We start from the raw sequence: 17,427 nt of genomic DNA, 5'->3' as shown, positions 1-17,427 counted from the left end.
ACTGTTTTCATAAGATCTGATTTCTCCACTTGATGCAGTGTGTGAAATGATGTTGTAGTTCAATTATTTTGCAAATAAGTTCATTTTCCTTAGGATCAGCTGTAGTGTGAAATAAAATCATTCCAGCTTTTAACATCTGTTTTTAACCAAATGTTACAAAAAAAGATAGACTGCCAATGTCTTTTCTCCGAAGTACAATTCTACAAGTTCTGGACTGTAAGCATCAGATTGTAAAGGAAGAGCAGATTATATGAGCATATATATCACAGTACATTCCATATAAAAATGTGACAAATAGAACTAGGACACTACCAGTACACTACTTAGGTAAATAATGACAATCAGTGAGATTTATATGATGATTTAATTCATTTGTATGACATATGTAAAAGTTCCAAAAGGAAAATGTCTATGTAACCACATTGAGCAAGCACCAAGGTGTAAACCTAAATATTTACGTAAAGAAAAAATGCAAGACAGGTCACATTATTGTCACACCCAAAAAGTCTAGTCGTGTAAGTGAGCTGTTTTATTTTGTTTAATTAAAGTATACAAGAGGCTGTGTGCAGAAACAGTGTAATTTGATTCTGTTATTAAAATATCTGCATGAATTACAAAGAGTACAGCAAACTTATGCTAAACTTAGTTCTAAAGGTAGTATAAGAATGTTTGTATACGCTCATTTATGGATGAACTTTCAAACTTGCCCTCTGTAGCTGTTATATATATCAGAATAAAGAGTCCCTACAATGAGTACTTGTGGGCTATGTGGGAAATGTATTGACCTGTGAAAGGTTTTCACTTACTTAACATATATATTTAACTGACAGTACTGTTATGTTCTCTGAAAATAACAACACTGAGAGTCTTCAAAATAAATACACTTAGTACTAAATCTCAGCTTAGATAAAAATAACGGCAGTAAATGGTCAATAAATTAGATAAGGTATGTTCAATCATGGTTTTTGAAGTTATGTATGTTTTTTAAATATATTTTAAAATACTTTTATTCTGCAGATGTATATAGTAATTGATGAAAAGTTAAGTAGATATAAGAGTATCTTCTATCGGACCATTGATAACATTATAAAACTAAAGTAACTGCACCATCTTCCTTGATGTACTTTACTTAAGATTTGACAGAAGAGGATAATGAACTACATATCATAGTATGGACATCCAACAAACCATGTTGAATAGTAAGTTTATAATTATTTTGTTGTTAATAAAATTCTGTTTCAGTAATCTGTCATTTCATGTATTTAATGACATCTCAGATATTCCCATGTGATATTTTTTCATTTAAACATATTATTAGAAAATACGACAGTTTAATTTATGCTGCGTCTTTCTTCATATGAATTGTATTTGAGATAACATCAGGATGAAAAACATGTTTATTTTGTATATTATACACTGGCAATTTTTGAAAATGTGCTGTTACCCTGTAAGAACCCCCCCCCCCCCCCCGGACAATCAGTTCAATGTAGGCATACTAATCTGCTTAAATGTCAGTTGAAACAAGTTGTGTACTTATAAACTGCACAGAGGAAAATAAAGTCCAATTAATCAAAGTAAATAGATAAATAATGCATACATACATAAATACAAAGAGTATGTACCCAGGGGTAATATTGTTGCCCAAAACCACATCAACTGACCAGCAAACAAAATCCTTACCTATATATTTCTAATCTTATCAAAAATAATGCTGCAATGGTATGGCGGTAGTGTTGTTACCTCACAGCAAGAGGTTCTCCTGTTCGATTCTCTGCTTGGCTTGGAAGTGCCTTCTGTGTGGAGTGTGCATGTCCTCCCTGTGGTTGGGTAGCGTTCGAAAGACATGCGTGCATAAATGGGTGTGCCTTTGCTGAAGGTTGGGCGTTGAGCTGGCACCTCAGCATTTTATAAAAATCTACAGCCAATCATTAGCGGACCGGAGTTCCGCTGTGGCGACCCCTTACCGGTAAAAAGACGAAAGACAAACAACAACAACATGAGCTGGTTCTATACCTTGATATCATAATAGACAATGCCTACACTGTGAAACACATACAGGAGTATGCAAAACACATTCTGTACATAGAGACAAGCTCCTTACACCCACCATGCCTCATCATAAGATATACAAGCAATTCTGAGAACATAATTGTCATGGTATGTGCCACTCTGGAAAAAATGTCATACAAAAACTCATCTCATGCATCACCTGTCTGTTCCCCTCTTTCAAAAAGCCACACCATTAGCACTAGACTTACGCTGTAACAAATACTTTCAATGCATGCTGCATCTCCCATCAGCACACTTCAAGCTGCACATAATCGAACATAGACCTCAATACGTAAATACACATACACACACACACACACATACATACATACACACGCACACATATGTACACCCACACCACACTTTCAGTCATTCACAACTAACATATCTACATACACAACACACTTTTGACAAGTTACTCCCAATCATAACTGTAGAGTACTCCCTAAACATATCTACATTGACACATTCACTGCCTACATCCTCTTCATAAACACACTATTGTTATGGGAAACCTGTCAACTTTGTTATATAATAATACACACTTGCTATATAAGATCAAGAAATAGGTCTGCAACATGAAGTCCATCCATATGCATGCACTCTTAGTGAATAAATATATTTAACCAAAGATCTCATTCAACGAAACAGGCATTCACTTACTTTGGCTATGAAAATTAGGACTGGCACCTCCAAGACAGCATCCCACAAACATAGTAGTCTGTCACCTAGCCTTCTAATTGCAAAGGCAAGCTACCCATTCCTTTATCTTTCTCTTTCTTAATCTCTCAGTGTCTCCCAGAGTGAGACAAATGCTTCTGCTATAATGCTTTGAGATATTGGTTTTCAATAATTAGTTTCTCAATCACAATTGCTTGATGTTATGATAATACAATGATACTAACCTACAGCTGCAGTACCCAAAAAAGAAAAAAAAATCTAGGGGATCAAGGCTATCCTCCACCACCTTCAGAAGGACTTTACCCCCTCATTCTCTTGTTTATGTATATGAACTGTATGGTTGCAAATGGGGAAGGGAGAAAATTCCCTATTCAGTGCACAACACTCATAAAAATAGCAATTCCAAACTGAGTACATTGCAGTGATAAAATGTGGAGAAAATGTAAGTCGGAAACTGGAACCTGATCAAATGTCCACTTATCAGTGGTAGGGATACTCAAATAAACATAGTTTAAAGAATGTTCTGAATATTTATGGGCACTAATCTCACCATATAAATTGTAATAACATTTTAGTACCATCTGGGTGTTCTTTCATTGCAGGCTAGCAGTGGCTCTCATTCTTATACTACAGCTCCTTTGTATTCATGAGGTATTTTCTAATGGTAAAATGCGTTTCAGCATGGAGACATGATGTAAGGCACATGGCCTATCTGTAGAGGCTGGATGACTTCCCACTGTTGTTCAATGCAGTTCACCTGGAATGGGAGACGCCATCCCTGGTCAGTTCTCCATGCTTTCAATGATGAATTCATATTCACTGATGTCATTTCTATGGAAAGCTACACTAAGATATTCAAACATATCAGTTTGCATGTATAATATTGTCAAAACTGCGTTACAGGCCATACTGTGTCTGGTCATAGTGAGGTGCACAAGAGGAAGTAGAAAGTATCTGGTCATAGACAGGTGCACAAGGGGAGGTAGACAGTATCTGGTCATAGTGAGGTGCACAAGGGGAAGTAGCGAGTATTTGGTCATAGAGAGGTGCACAAGGGGAAGTAGAGAGTATCTGGCCATAGTGAAGTGCACAAGAAGTCGAGAGTATCTGATCATACTGATGTACACAAGGGGAAATAGACAGTATCTGGTCATAGAGAGGTACACAAGGGGAAGTAGAGAGTATCTGGTCACAGAGAGGTGCACAAGGGGAAGTAGAGAGTATCTAGTCACAGAGAGGTGCACAAGGGGAAGTAGACAGTATCTGGTCATAGTGAGGTGCACAACGGGAAGTAGAGAGTATTTGGTCATAGAGAGGTGCACAAGGGGAAGTAGAGAGTATCTGGTCATACTGAGGTACACAAGAGGAAGTTGAGAGTATCTGGCCATAGTGAAGTGCACAAGAAGTCGAGAGTATCTGATCATACTGATGTACACAAGGGGAAATAGACAGTATCTGGTCATAGAGAGGTACACAAGGGGAAGTAGAGAGTATCTGGTCACAGAGAGGTGCACAAGGGGAAGTAGAGAGTATCTAGTCATAGAGAGGTACACAAGGGGAAGTAGAGAGTATCTGGTCACAGAGAGGTGCACAAGGGGAAGTAGAGAGTATCTAGTCACAGAGAGGTGCACAAGGGGAAGTAGAGAGTATCTGGTCACAGAGAGGTGCACAAGGGGAAGTAGACAGTATCTGGTCACAGAGAGGTGCACAAGGGGAAGTAGAGATTATCTAGTCACAGAGAGGTGCACAAGGGGAAGTAGACAGTATCTGGTCATAGTGAGGTGCACAAGGGGAAGTAGAGAGTATTTGGTCATAGAGAGGTGCACAAGGGGAAGTAGAGACTATCTGGTCATACTGAGGTACACAAGAGGAAGTTGAGAGTATCTGGCCATAGTGAAGTGCACAAGGAGAAGTCGAGAGTATCTGATCATACTGACGTACACAAGGGGAAATAGACAGTATCTGGTCATAGAGAGGTACACAAGGGGAAGTAGAGAGTATCTGGTCATAGTGAAGTGCACAGGGGGAAGTAGAGAGTACATACTAGTATTACTCATTGCTCATTGCAAGCTTGCAAGTTATTGGTAATATGGTGCTTCCTAACATAGGAGATGTTTTATCTAAAAAATAAACAATAAAACCATTTCATTGTTTTACAGTTTGATCTGTATATTTGCACATACTTTGTGAATTGTTAGCAATGTCTCATATGAGAATTATTCCTATAAATTATTCAGAACTGATTACTTGAATGCACTGTACATGATGTAACATCAGACTATCTTTAATTCAGTTACTACTTTATGTCACAGAGAATACATGTTTTTGGATGAACTGATCATCAACTCTGATGCTGCACCCTAGAGTTTTCACATTTCCTAAACTGTTTACTTGGGAAGTGGCCTGTGGTACAGTGGTTATAACTCTCCGAGTCATCAGGTAGACATGCAGCTTAAACGGATGAGTGTTAAAAAACACTTCTATTAATGTGCATGATTAAATGATTTATTCTAATATATATATGAGTCAGCAACTCTAACGATATGGGAATACGAAAGAGGAATGTGCAAAGGTGCTGTGATTTTTTTTTTTTTTTTGAGAACCATACAAGCTCTTCTGGCTAGCTTGGACATTATACTCACTCTTGTTGGTTATCAAATCACTGTTCACCAGAAACCTGTGAGATGCTTAAAATACTTTAGTCAATGGACACATTTCCTGTTTATTGCTACTACAACATAATATCATAATCCACCAGCACTGCGATATGTGATTTGCCTTCTTCGACCCATTTACATGACTTCAAAGGTACAATACCAACACAAAATGCAGTCTTCTTGAATATTGGTGTTGTAGGTGTAGTGTTGTTGTGCATGTTATTACGAGTACCTCAGAGTTTTACAATGCATCATATTGGCAAGATTACTATTACAGGCTTTTCAGATCAGCCACATTATGTGATATAGTTGATCTCTGTAAGAAGAATGTACTGATACCAAATTTATATGGAGTAACCAACTGCTGGTTCTGGAAAATGTTTATTGTAGCTGAATACCTATAGATAGTCACCATAATTAATATATATATATATATATATATATATATATGTATGTATATATATATATATATATATATATGTATATATATATATATATATATATATATATATATATATATATATATATATAGTTTCATAGTTTAGTACTAGGCTATCTGCCCTGGGGCATTTGTAAGCCTAGCCCTAGTGATGTGGCTTTCGCCACCCCATGTAGTGGTACTAAAGTGTACAGAATAAATTTAGAATACTGTGCCTTTGTCTAGTAGTGACATTGAAGACCCCCTTACTTTATTAAAATTAGTTTACTGTGCCTCTGTCTAGTAGTTACACAGGGATGACCCCTGGGGTAAACCTACGATCTCCCATCCACTCGTCAAGATTTCTCTTGAAGAGAGTCAGTGAGGGGCTCTGCCTAACATGAACTGGGATTCTGTTCCAGAGTGTGGGAAGCCTCTGAGTTATGAATCTGTCCCTCCAGCATGTTCTATTCATATTTGTGCTGAGGTTTAAATCTTTAGCTCTCGTGGTTCTAATGGATTTGGATTTTTTGAGGTGGAGCATGTCCATCAATTCCTGGTTGGACATGGCCTTGTATGTCAGGCACAGATCACCTCTGAGCAGGCGGTATGCTACTGAATAGAGCTGGAGTTTCTTTAGCCTGGCAGCATATGACATATGTTGGAGACCCTTGATCCTCTTGGTGAGGTACTTCTGGGGTCTCTCCAGCTGTTGTAAGTGCCGGGTGAGGTACATACCAAATGGGGCATTGTACTCAATCATGGGACTGATAAGGGAGGAGTATAGGGGTACAATGTCCTCCTTTGATCTGGATGTGAACCTTCATGATAAGGTGGGCAAGGTAGAAAGTCTTTCTAACCACTTTGGCAATGTGGGTGTCAAATGAGAGGTCACTATCGACTTGGGTCCCCAGGTCTCTGATTACTTTTTCCGTACTCAGTGGGTTACTGTCTATGTGATAATTTGTGGGTACTTTGTTTTTCCCAAAGGAGATGACTATACATTTCTTGGCATTCAGTTTAAGGCCATGATTCCGGCACCAGTTGTCCATTTCGGTGAGGCCTTTCTGTAGGATGTATGTGTCAGCTGGTGTATTGACTGTGGCGCTTAGTTTGCAGTCATCTGCGAACTTTGTCAGCCACAACCCTCCCATGTTTGCTTTCACATCTGAGAAGTAAATGCCGAAAAAGAGGGGTCCCAGGACAGAGCCCTGTGGGACACCACTTGTGACTGGTATTGAGTCTGACATGGCTCCCGCAATTTTAACTTTATGGGTTCTGTTCTTTAGCCAGTTTGCAACCCATCTTGTGACATATGGATTTACATTTAAGCTGTTTAGCTTGTCTATGATGCCTGAGTGGGGTATTGTGTCAAAGGCTTTAGCCAAGTCCAGGTAGGCTGTATGGACTGCTTTGCCCTCATCAATGGCTCTAGTGACTGTTTCGAAAAAGTCAACCAGGTTCAAAAGGCAGGATCTGCCCTTTACAAAGCCGAACTGGGTGGGATCAAGTGTTTGTAGGTCCCCAATGTTGTTGTTTATGAGTTCCATAATGATTCTTTCCATAGCTTTGCAGACCCAGGCTGGTTAAGCTTATGGGGCGGTAGTTCCCAGGGTCTGTAGCGGAGCCTCCTTTGTGGAGTGGGACCACTTTTGCTGTACGCCAGTGTTCAGGTACATATCCTGTAGTAAGGCTAAGGTTAAATAGCATTTTTATATGTGGGTTTAGCTCCTCTTGGAGTTCACGTATCACGCAGCCGGGGATACCATCAGGTCCCATTGATGCTGTGTTCTTTGCTTTGCTGAGGGCTGCTCTCACCTGGACATCTGAGATGACAGGGAGGTTACATTCAGCTGGGATAAGTATTTCTTCTTTTGGGGGTGAGGGAGGGGAGAAATTTGCACTGAACCTGTCTACCAGAATGTTGGCAATATCTGTGGGTTCGGTAAATTTTTTGTCGTTGTGTACTAACTCTGAGCATATCTGAGGGTTTCCACCTAGGTTTCTAACATAACTGAAGAATGCCTTGTGGTTATCTTTAGTGTCCTTGGCGATTTTTCTCTCAAAGTTGGCCTTGGATGTTTTTATGAGAGAACGTAGCTTTCTACTAGTGCTGATCAGAGATGCCTTCCCTTTATGGGATTTTGCTCTGTCTTGCATTAGCTTCCTTCTTTTGTTATACAATTTGTTTATGGCTGGGGTCCACCAGACAGGACGCTTTCCCTTGGTGGAGAAGGTCTTGGTTTTATTTGGGATTGCACGATCCATGCATTCTTGGAGATGTCCGTAGAAAGCATTTATGTAGGATTCAGCATTGTGGGATGTGGTTTCCATTGACCCAGTGGGCTTAAATAATACCATCTCAGTCTTAAGAAGTGTAAAGTCAGCTTTTGAGAAGTTTTTCACCTTAGTCTTTTGTGCTGGGGGTGGAGGTGGAATATGTATATCCAGGGTGATTAGTTTGTGGCCAGATCTCACTAGTGAGGGGAATACTTCCGGTGTGGAGCATTTTGTCCCCATGTTTGTGATGATCAGGTCTAGTATATTATCCCCCCTTGTGGGAGAGCTGACTAGCTGTTCCATTGCATTTGAGTTTGTGAATTCCAGGAACCTTTGGGCTAGGGTGTTAGGGCTAGAATAGTGCACCCAGTCTATGTTAGGGTAGTTGAAGTCTCCCAATATGATGGTATTTGGTGAGACATTCATATCTTCCAATGTCTTCAGGAAGGCTGAATGGGTTTCTTGAGATTGGGAGGGTGGTCTGTAACATGCAACCAGTTGTATAGCAGTTTTGCCTATGGTTAGTTGCACCTGGATGGTCTCCGATGCTTCATGAGTTGCCACTAACCTGGAGGTGTGGGTATCCTTGATGAATATGGACACTTCCCCTCCCTTTGTGGTTCAGCCTGGGTTTTGGTGCCGAAAAGCATGATACAAGGTAAAGCCTGGTAGTGCTGGGGTGCTCTCAGGAGCCTTGAACCAGGTTTCAGTTACTGCACAAACATCGATGTTCTCCATACTGAGGAGTGCTTCGAGAGCCTGCATCTTGAGATTTAGACTTCTGGTGTTGAGCAGCATTACCCTTAATTTTTTTCCATTTTTGTTTTCTAAGGAGGTGGGTTCGTCTTTTGAACCTTGCCTAAAAAAGGCACTATGGGGGTGGCAAGAGCCTTAGCCAATATCCAGAAGCCCAGTGGTGACAGGTGCAAGCCGTCCCTTGCGAAGCAGTGTGGCTTGTCCAGCATATCATCCCAAGCAGACAGACATTGGATCCCCCTAGAATGACACCAGTAATTGAGCCAATTATTAAAGCTGATTATCTTGTCTTTGTATTTTGGCATCATTCTTGGTGAGGGCAAGATGCTGCTCAGGGTCAGGGTCATACCAGCCTGGGCTACATAATCAGAGAGCTCCTCTATGTCTCTTTTCATGTAGTCCAGGGAGGTACGTCTCAGATCATTCACGCCGGCATGGACAATGATGAAGTCATATTTGTATGTGCTTTTGAGTGACCTGAGTGCGTGAGTTATATGGCGGATCCTAGCCCCCAATAGGCAGCTTACCATTACCCTCACCTTGCTCAGCCTGGTAAGTGGGATGTCGGTGTGTCTGACTATAGAGTCACCTATCACTAGTGTATCAGGCATAGTGTTTGGCCTTAAGGGCTGTGATTTATTGACACACCGATTTATTGAAGTATATGTTGCATGTGTTATGTTTTGAGGTGGTGGATTTTTGGGTGTCTGCTTTGGGAGCCTCTGTTGTATTGGTAAGTTTTTTATTAGAGCCTCCGAGTATGTCTTTGTGTTATTATGTGTTTGATTTGCAGTTGGGGTAGGTCTATGCGTGACTGGGTTTGTTGTGTGTGTGGTTACCTTCTCCTCTTGTCTGGTCTTGCCAGTCCTGAGTTGAGAGAGTTCAGCCTCCAGTTTGGCTATATAGTTGCATCTCTCACATGTATTTATGTTTGTTGGGAGGAGGAGAGGGTTGTCTGTTTACATGAAACAATTATAGTATATATATATATATATATATATATATATATATATATATATATATATATATATATATATATATAATCTTCTGCCAGACAAATGTTGGCACTGGAAAGAATCATGTAATATTCTGTTTTGAGTCATATCAGGCAATATTTCAAAAACAATATCCATCTTTACTGCAGAAATTCTATTAAAAACAAAGTAAGTTATGCTGTTGCTGTTATCATAGAATAAAATCTTCAAGGAAATATTTCCTTATAAAATGCATAATTCTAGGAGACGGTCAACATTTTTTGTAAAATGCAGAATTATCACAGTAACAAAAACCAATGTATTCCAGATAATACAAAGACTAGTATGTCTTATAATGCTATATTTGCTGCAACAACATCCGTGAGGTAGTAAAATATACATCGCTATTTCTATCAGATGTCACTTTCACTGTGCACTAAATACATTGTTAAAATTTCATGTCGTTATGTTACTCACAGACCCTTTTCCAAACCAAATTCAATCAACTTTGCTCCATTTTCATGAGTAGATTTTCTCATGTACCTGCTTCCTGTCTGTTTAAGCTGTATTTCCTTCATCATCTCTGCAGACTTTTTTCGGATGGTGATGTGATAACAAAGTTATGACATTTTGCTGGTAGGAATTGTTGTTGTTTTCTCCATACACCAGACTTTTTTTTTCTTACTGTTTTATTTCAACATTCTCCATATAAAATTTGCAAGTTTTTTCGATTGGAATTATTAAAACTGTTGTTGATAATGGAACCAGAATAGTTCTAGTTCCAGTTAAAAGCTAGAATTGCATACATTGCATTACATGTCCCTTTGAAAGAGTACTTATGAGCTATGAGAAGGTCTTTCATTACATTGTATAACAAAGGTAAGTAATTCATCAACTATAAAAGTATAGAGGCTAACATTTTGCTGATACCTTTTGATGTACTGTTGTAGAAGGGAATAATATTGAGTGTTAACTTTTCAACATTTTCATTCATAAGATCTATGCATTTAAAACTTGTAGACGATTGCTATGCCTGTATGGCTTTTGTTTATCCACTAAGTAGATACCTTTGTCCACAGACTCCAAGAAGACAGCTGTTCACATTATGATAGTCTGTATGTGTTGTGAGTGCTTTGGAACAGAATACTGTAAGCTTATACCTGAGTGGTTATTGCATGGCATTTTGTACAGAAAGTCAGGTTAGGTTTACATTCAAAGAAGGGTCTCTTTTCATAATCGGGTTAATATTTTTCTTTTTTTACCCCACCCCATCACATCTAATAATGAAACCCTGACTATGGATCAGTCCACACTAGGTTTGCACTAAGTGCTGTTGAGATTTTGGGTGGGGCAGGATAAGCTTGAGGGGCCAGCAACAGATCACCTATTTGATATGAGGTCTGGCCTGGCACATTTGTAACACCTACTATAAGAGAAGATTATCCATAGAAGATACCAAACAAATTCACATTGCTAACACTACTTGTTAACTAATAATTTGAAGGAGGTAAGTTTGTGGAGAACATACATTCTTCTTCATTAGTCAAGCACCTTTCATAGGTTAGTAAACTGCATAGTGGCAGGGATCCTCTCCACAGGATCAGCAAATTGACCTACTCCCTACCAAATGACTCTCATTGCACGGGGAATATATAGGTCAGTTGGGCTCCCCAGGCAGGAACAAATATGCTCATGGCTGTAGCCTAGACTGGGGATGCCTGGGTCCTGCCCATGTGGAAAAAATTAGTTAAGTGGTGCAGATGGCAGACCCATCATGTGTGTGTGTGTGTGTGTGTGTGTGTGTGTGTGTGTGTGTGTGTGTGTGTGCGCGTGCGTGCGTGCGTGTGTGTGTGTGTGTGTGTGTGTGTTTATCAGAAGATCTGCAGTACAGCTCTTTGGTATGCCTATATATAGATTATCTTGTGCAGTTGTTTACCACAAAATGACTCTGCTTTATCAATATAACCTCAATGCTGAAACTGCAGGCTCACACTGAAAATTCCTATTTTGGGATGCAGATCCATAGTAAGACTCTTCGCTGTTACTTTAGAGTGCAGATAATTTCTTGAAGACTAAACTATATCAGACATAGTTTTAATAAAGCCTTTACAACATGCTCCGGATAGTCACAGTGGCATGGCATATTGAACATATTATATGCTGAGGCAACTTACATCACTTTCTTTTTTTTCTTTGCAAGGAATAGAATAGGTGTGTTCCCTTCACAAATTACATTTAATGCTAGTTGCAATGTGTACAAGACCTCTGTTATGGGTTTGGTAAATGGAACTTTAGAAATAATTTGGGGAGTTTGACGACTGTATACATTTGATATCTACTTCCCAATGGCATGCCCAGAAGGGCGTAGAAGACAAGGGCCACTACCACTGAAAAAGTAATGAGCTGAATCCAAGAATTCCAGATTATTTTGCAGACATTATATGTTTCTACATTATAATCTCTTGCATTTTAACTGGTGATAGCTATGAGTTAAATTAATACTGAGCATGAGATGTAAAAATCAAGAATAATTGTTACTGTTGAATACAAAGATCAGAAATTAGGGCACCAGCAAAATGTCAATGTTGGCTCTTTTCCTATAGGCTGTGAGTCCAGTATCATATGGTTTACTGGTGTAGAGAGAATGCAAAATGACAAAATTAGACACGTGGTACTCTAAATATTAAAATTCTAGGCATTTGTTATGGCATGTTTCTTTCGAAATGTAAAATCAACAAAAAATACTGTTTTATTTACTATGAGAATGCACATCTCAAATATTATTATTATTTAGTTTTCCAGGGTATTATGATTTTGCTAGAATTTTTTGTTACATGGATAATAGTATCAGACAGGATGCTTAAACTTATCAGTTCATTCATTTTACTAGGAACACTCATCCATATTCTGAAGAATGGATGAAGCCAAGTTCATTGAGGTAATACATCTATTACTCAGCATTCAATGCAAGAATAATTTCAGCAAAGCAAAGTTAATTTGTTAAGAATTCTTTTACTCATTGTTCCAGTCAGAAAAAAAGGATTTCAGCAATACAGTAAGCCAGGGATGGTCTGCACCTCTCCCCTCTAAAACATTGCCCCCCCCCCCCCCATAGTTCCTTTTTCAGGCAATACCAAACTGAAAGTACTTCTGACATAACAAATCAAAACCAAGAAAATCTAGAAGTATTACTGCTCAGTGCTAGGAGTCTAAATAAAAACTCCACTCCTTGGAAGCCTTCGTTACCCTAGAGAATGCTGACATCTGTGCGGTCACTGAGATATTGTTTAAAGCCATGTTGAACACACCAGCACTGCTAGGTTGTAATGCTTTTCACACATTTAGGCCAGCTACTTCACAGGCAGGGACTAAGGGTAGAGGTGTCTCTATTTTCATCAAAGATAACTATACTTCAAGGCTGGTCAAACAGAACAATATACTTCAGCTACTCATGTTCAGATCACCATAAGCAAAATCCAATACCACTTCCTTGCAAGCTATAGGTCCCCCAGTCTGACCCAAGAAACCCATACCATGTATTTAAACTTGTTAGAAACACTAACTATCCAACATTAACTGGAAATCCTGTATGACATCAAATGTGCATGCACAGAGATTCCTGGATTTTGTAAACACAAGCTCCCTGAACCAGATAGCCAATACACCAACCATATTGGATCTAGTCCTCACTAATATAGGAGAGTGTTGCACACCCCCTACTGTAATACCTTCCCTGGTAAGGTCAGACAACAAAATGGTCTACTTTGAAGTAAAATAAAACCTGGACCCCCAGCTAAACCTGGAATATTCAGGAATTATTCTAAGGCTAACCTCCTACTATTATGTGACAACCCTGAGAACACTTCTACCTATGCATAGCTGTTTACAGAAACCCTGTACAAGCATGTTAGTAGCTGCATATAGGCAGCTGTACCCACCAGAAAGAAGTACAGAACTAACTCAAAAAACAAGCCACCCTGGTGGTATCACAAAATCAATAGGCTGTATAACAGAAGGAAGAAATCATGGCAAAAATTAGGATGGGCAGCACCCAGCAGGATAAAGGCATTCTCATTAAACTAAACAAACTACTCAGAGGACAAATAAAACCTACCAAAGCCAAATTTGAGTTAGGTTTGGCCTCCCAGGCCAAGGATTGTATAGCAAAGGTAAGTAATTCAGGTTTAGCTATATCCACAGCCTCAAAAGCAATGCACAGTTGTGTGCAGAGCTCATTGTAAATGGAACCACCTATACTGAGCCAGAAGAAATAGCAAACCTCCTGGCTTATAAATTCAGCTCTGTCTTTACCCCTCTCTCCCACTCAACCTTCTCTCAGGAAATGTCATCAAATATAACTTTGCTTACTATCATTAGAAAACAGGTCATTAATCCTCTATCTAAGACCAAAAATAGTGTATCAATGGGCCCAGACAATATTCCAGGATGCCTTCTAAACAACATGAAACATAACCTATCAGGGCCTCTGGAATTATTGTTTAACTGTAGCCTCCAAACAGGTTTTGTGTCTCATGAATGGAGAAAGGCAACAGTCATCCCTCTACATAAAGGTGGGCCATCTACACACCCCGGAAACTACAGACCCATAAGTCTCACTAGTCTTATATGTAAAGCCATGGATACAATTATCATGGAGATGATCAACAGAGATATAGTAAGCCTCCAGACACTGGCCCCAGCCCAGTTTCATTTTGTCAGTAACAGATTATGCCTTCTCAACCTGGTGGACTTCTTTGAGAAGGTCATGAAAGCAATGGATAAGGGCAAATTGCTCACACTGCCTACCCTGACCTGGCTAAGGCATTTGACACAGTACCCCTCTTGGGCATTGTTGACAAACTCAAGAAGTTAGGTACAAATCCATCTGTCACCAGGTGGATAGCCAACTGGCTCGCAGACGGGACCCAGGAAGTTAGAATTGGGGAATCCACCTCCACAAAGAGGCCAGTCACAAGTGGAGTCCCTCAGGGATCAGTCCTTTGACTGCCTACTTTTGCATTTACTTCTCAGAAGCCAAAGCCAATGTCAGTGGTCTCTGGCTGAATAAACTTGCAGATGATTGCAAATTAGGACCTGTCATTTAATCTCACAATAACACAAATGTTCTCCAGGAGGGGCTGACCCAGACAAACAACTGGTTTCAGAGCCATGGACTAAAACTAAATGCCAGGAAATGCGTAATAGTATCCTTAGGAAGTCATCCATCCCTGGTAATTATCATATTGACAACACACCCCTTAGAGGTGAACCAGTAGTCAGGGACTTAGGGACACACATAGATGCCAATCTAGCCTTTGATCGTCATGTGTCTACAATGGTGAGGAAATCATTTTATGTTACACAACTTATAAACAAAGGTTTGGCATCTAAGTCCAAGGAAGTCATTGTTCCACTGTATTTGGCATTCATCAGACCCGTCACTGAGTCCAATGCCCACTTTGGTATGTACCTAACCAGGCATATCCAACAACTGGAATGTCCATAGATGTACCTCCTCACTAAAAGAATACAGGGCTTAAGTAAAATGTCTTGTGCAGACCGCCTCAAGGCCCTATCCCTGTATTCTGTCTTCTACAGGCTTTTGAGGGGAGATCTATGCCTGGCATACAAGGCATTGTCAGACCCCTCTCTGATGGACTTTCTGCATATCCACAAAACAAACAGCACCAGAATTACCTGTTCTAAAGACTTAATCCTTGCCTGTGATATAAATAGGTCCTGCTGGCGAAATAGGTATGTATCTTAGAGACTACCGCATGTATGGAACAGGCCCCCTATTCATGTGAAGCAGAGTTCCTCCCTAACCCATTTTGACAATTGGATGGGAAACCAGAAATTCATCCCTGGTTTGACACCTATGTCTGTAATGGACACAGGTAACCTGCAAATGGTTCATCTCCCAAACTCCTGCTTACACTTATCAAGGCTATCAGAACTTGTCAGAGATTTGGGATGTAGGGCTAGGCTGAAAAAGGCCCTTGTGGTCATTAACGTAGTAAACAACTATGAACCTATATGAGCGACCACTTTTTGAAATAACAGTGAACACTCTTATGATGTAATGCTCTTTTCAATGGAGTTTTACCCGGCAGCCTTTTATATGAAATTGCTGTGCAGTGAGGTCAGGGAATTTGCCTTTACCCTGTGTTGTGCAATGTTGGAGCTGGTATATATAGTTAGAAGGGGATGTAGGTGTCTGAAATAACTGTTCTTTATTACTTTACTCTTATGAGCATTTGACATTTGATGACAGCTACACACACACACACACACACACACACACACACACACACACACACACACACACACACGCACACACACATATGGATATAAATACATATAGATATAAAATATAAGCTACTTGGCATCTGAACATTTTCAGTACACATTCAATGCATTTGCAGATCTGAATTTGATTCTGCCATTAACATCGTTTTTAGGATTTTGTAAGCACTTTTACAAGCTAGGCATATAAAAGCAGATTTCTAGTACTGATTCATGTGCAATGACTTTGAAGTACACAATCAAATGACACACAAGGGGAACTTTTTATGTTCATTTGTCATTTAACTGTCTATTCAGTAACATCCTTGATAATAGAAAACTCTCCTTTTCTGTAGTTTCAAAGCACTGCATCTTTCCTACTCAATATTTAATCATGCATTATACTGTTTAAAGAAACACAGAAGGTTGTTTCAGATAGTGTTTTGTATAGCTAGTTTATTTAATGGTATAAATATTTTTCACTTTGATCATTTGCCCTGTAACGTAAAATGCTGCTCTGTATATCAAATGGTCACAGTAGCCTCTTGCTAACTTGCTCTTCTTGCTAGGAGCTTCGAGACTGTAAACTCCTTGTGCACACACAAAATCATACAACTCTCACTTAGCATGACAAATCTTTCATTTTTTCCAAATTCTGTTTTGGAATGCATACCCTTCCATGATAGCTATGACATATGTTCTACTGCTCATAACAGAGTTAACATGTCTTTATTGAAAAGTAAGTCTGTAATTGTTTCTGTCATGACAATTTTTTTTTTTTGAAGAATGAATTTGCACTCTATCATCTCCTTTGCATCACTAAGGTATTACTATCTATTCTTTTTGTACAAGCACAGAAAATACAGCTTTTTTGGTAAGGCATAACGTTAATAGGCTAGCTCCTGCATAGTCAGCATTCCTGCATTAAGGAGCAGGATCATTTTCTTGCCTTCTTTTCATTCTAAGTCAAGGTTTTCATTCACTTCTCCTTCACTGCTTGTTCCCTAAATCTATTAAGAATTTCATGCATTCACTACCATGATTTTTCAGTCCCACTGATTTATTTTAATTATGTAATTTTTTTTTCGGTTGAGGGTGTCTGTCTGTGTAGGGCTTTTCAAATGGCATGTCTGTCAGTTAGTGTAGATGATTACGGCTCTGATAAGTTTTCAAGCTGCTTCGTCTGTATGTTGTTTGACTCTGAACAACTCACTAAGTAAGCAGTGTCCCAGTATTTCCCATCTGTATAACAACTCACTAAGTAAGCAGTGTCCCTGTGTTTCCCATCTGTATAACAACTCACTAAGTAAGCAGTGTCCCTGTGTTT

This window comes from Protopterus annectens, chromosome 11.part0 (assembly GCF_019279795.1).
Source record: "Protopterus annectens isolate FY-2018-M chromosome 11.part0, PAN1.0, whole genome shotgun sequence".
NCBI classification, from domain to species: domain Eukaryota; kingdom Metazoa; phylum Chordata; order Ceratodontiformes; family Protopteridae; genus Protopterus; species Protopterus annectens.
This window is presented reverse-complemented; position numbering follows the sequence as displayed.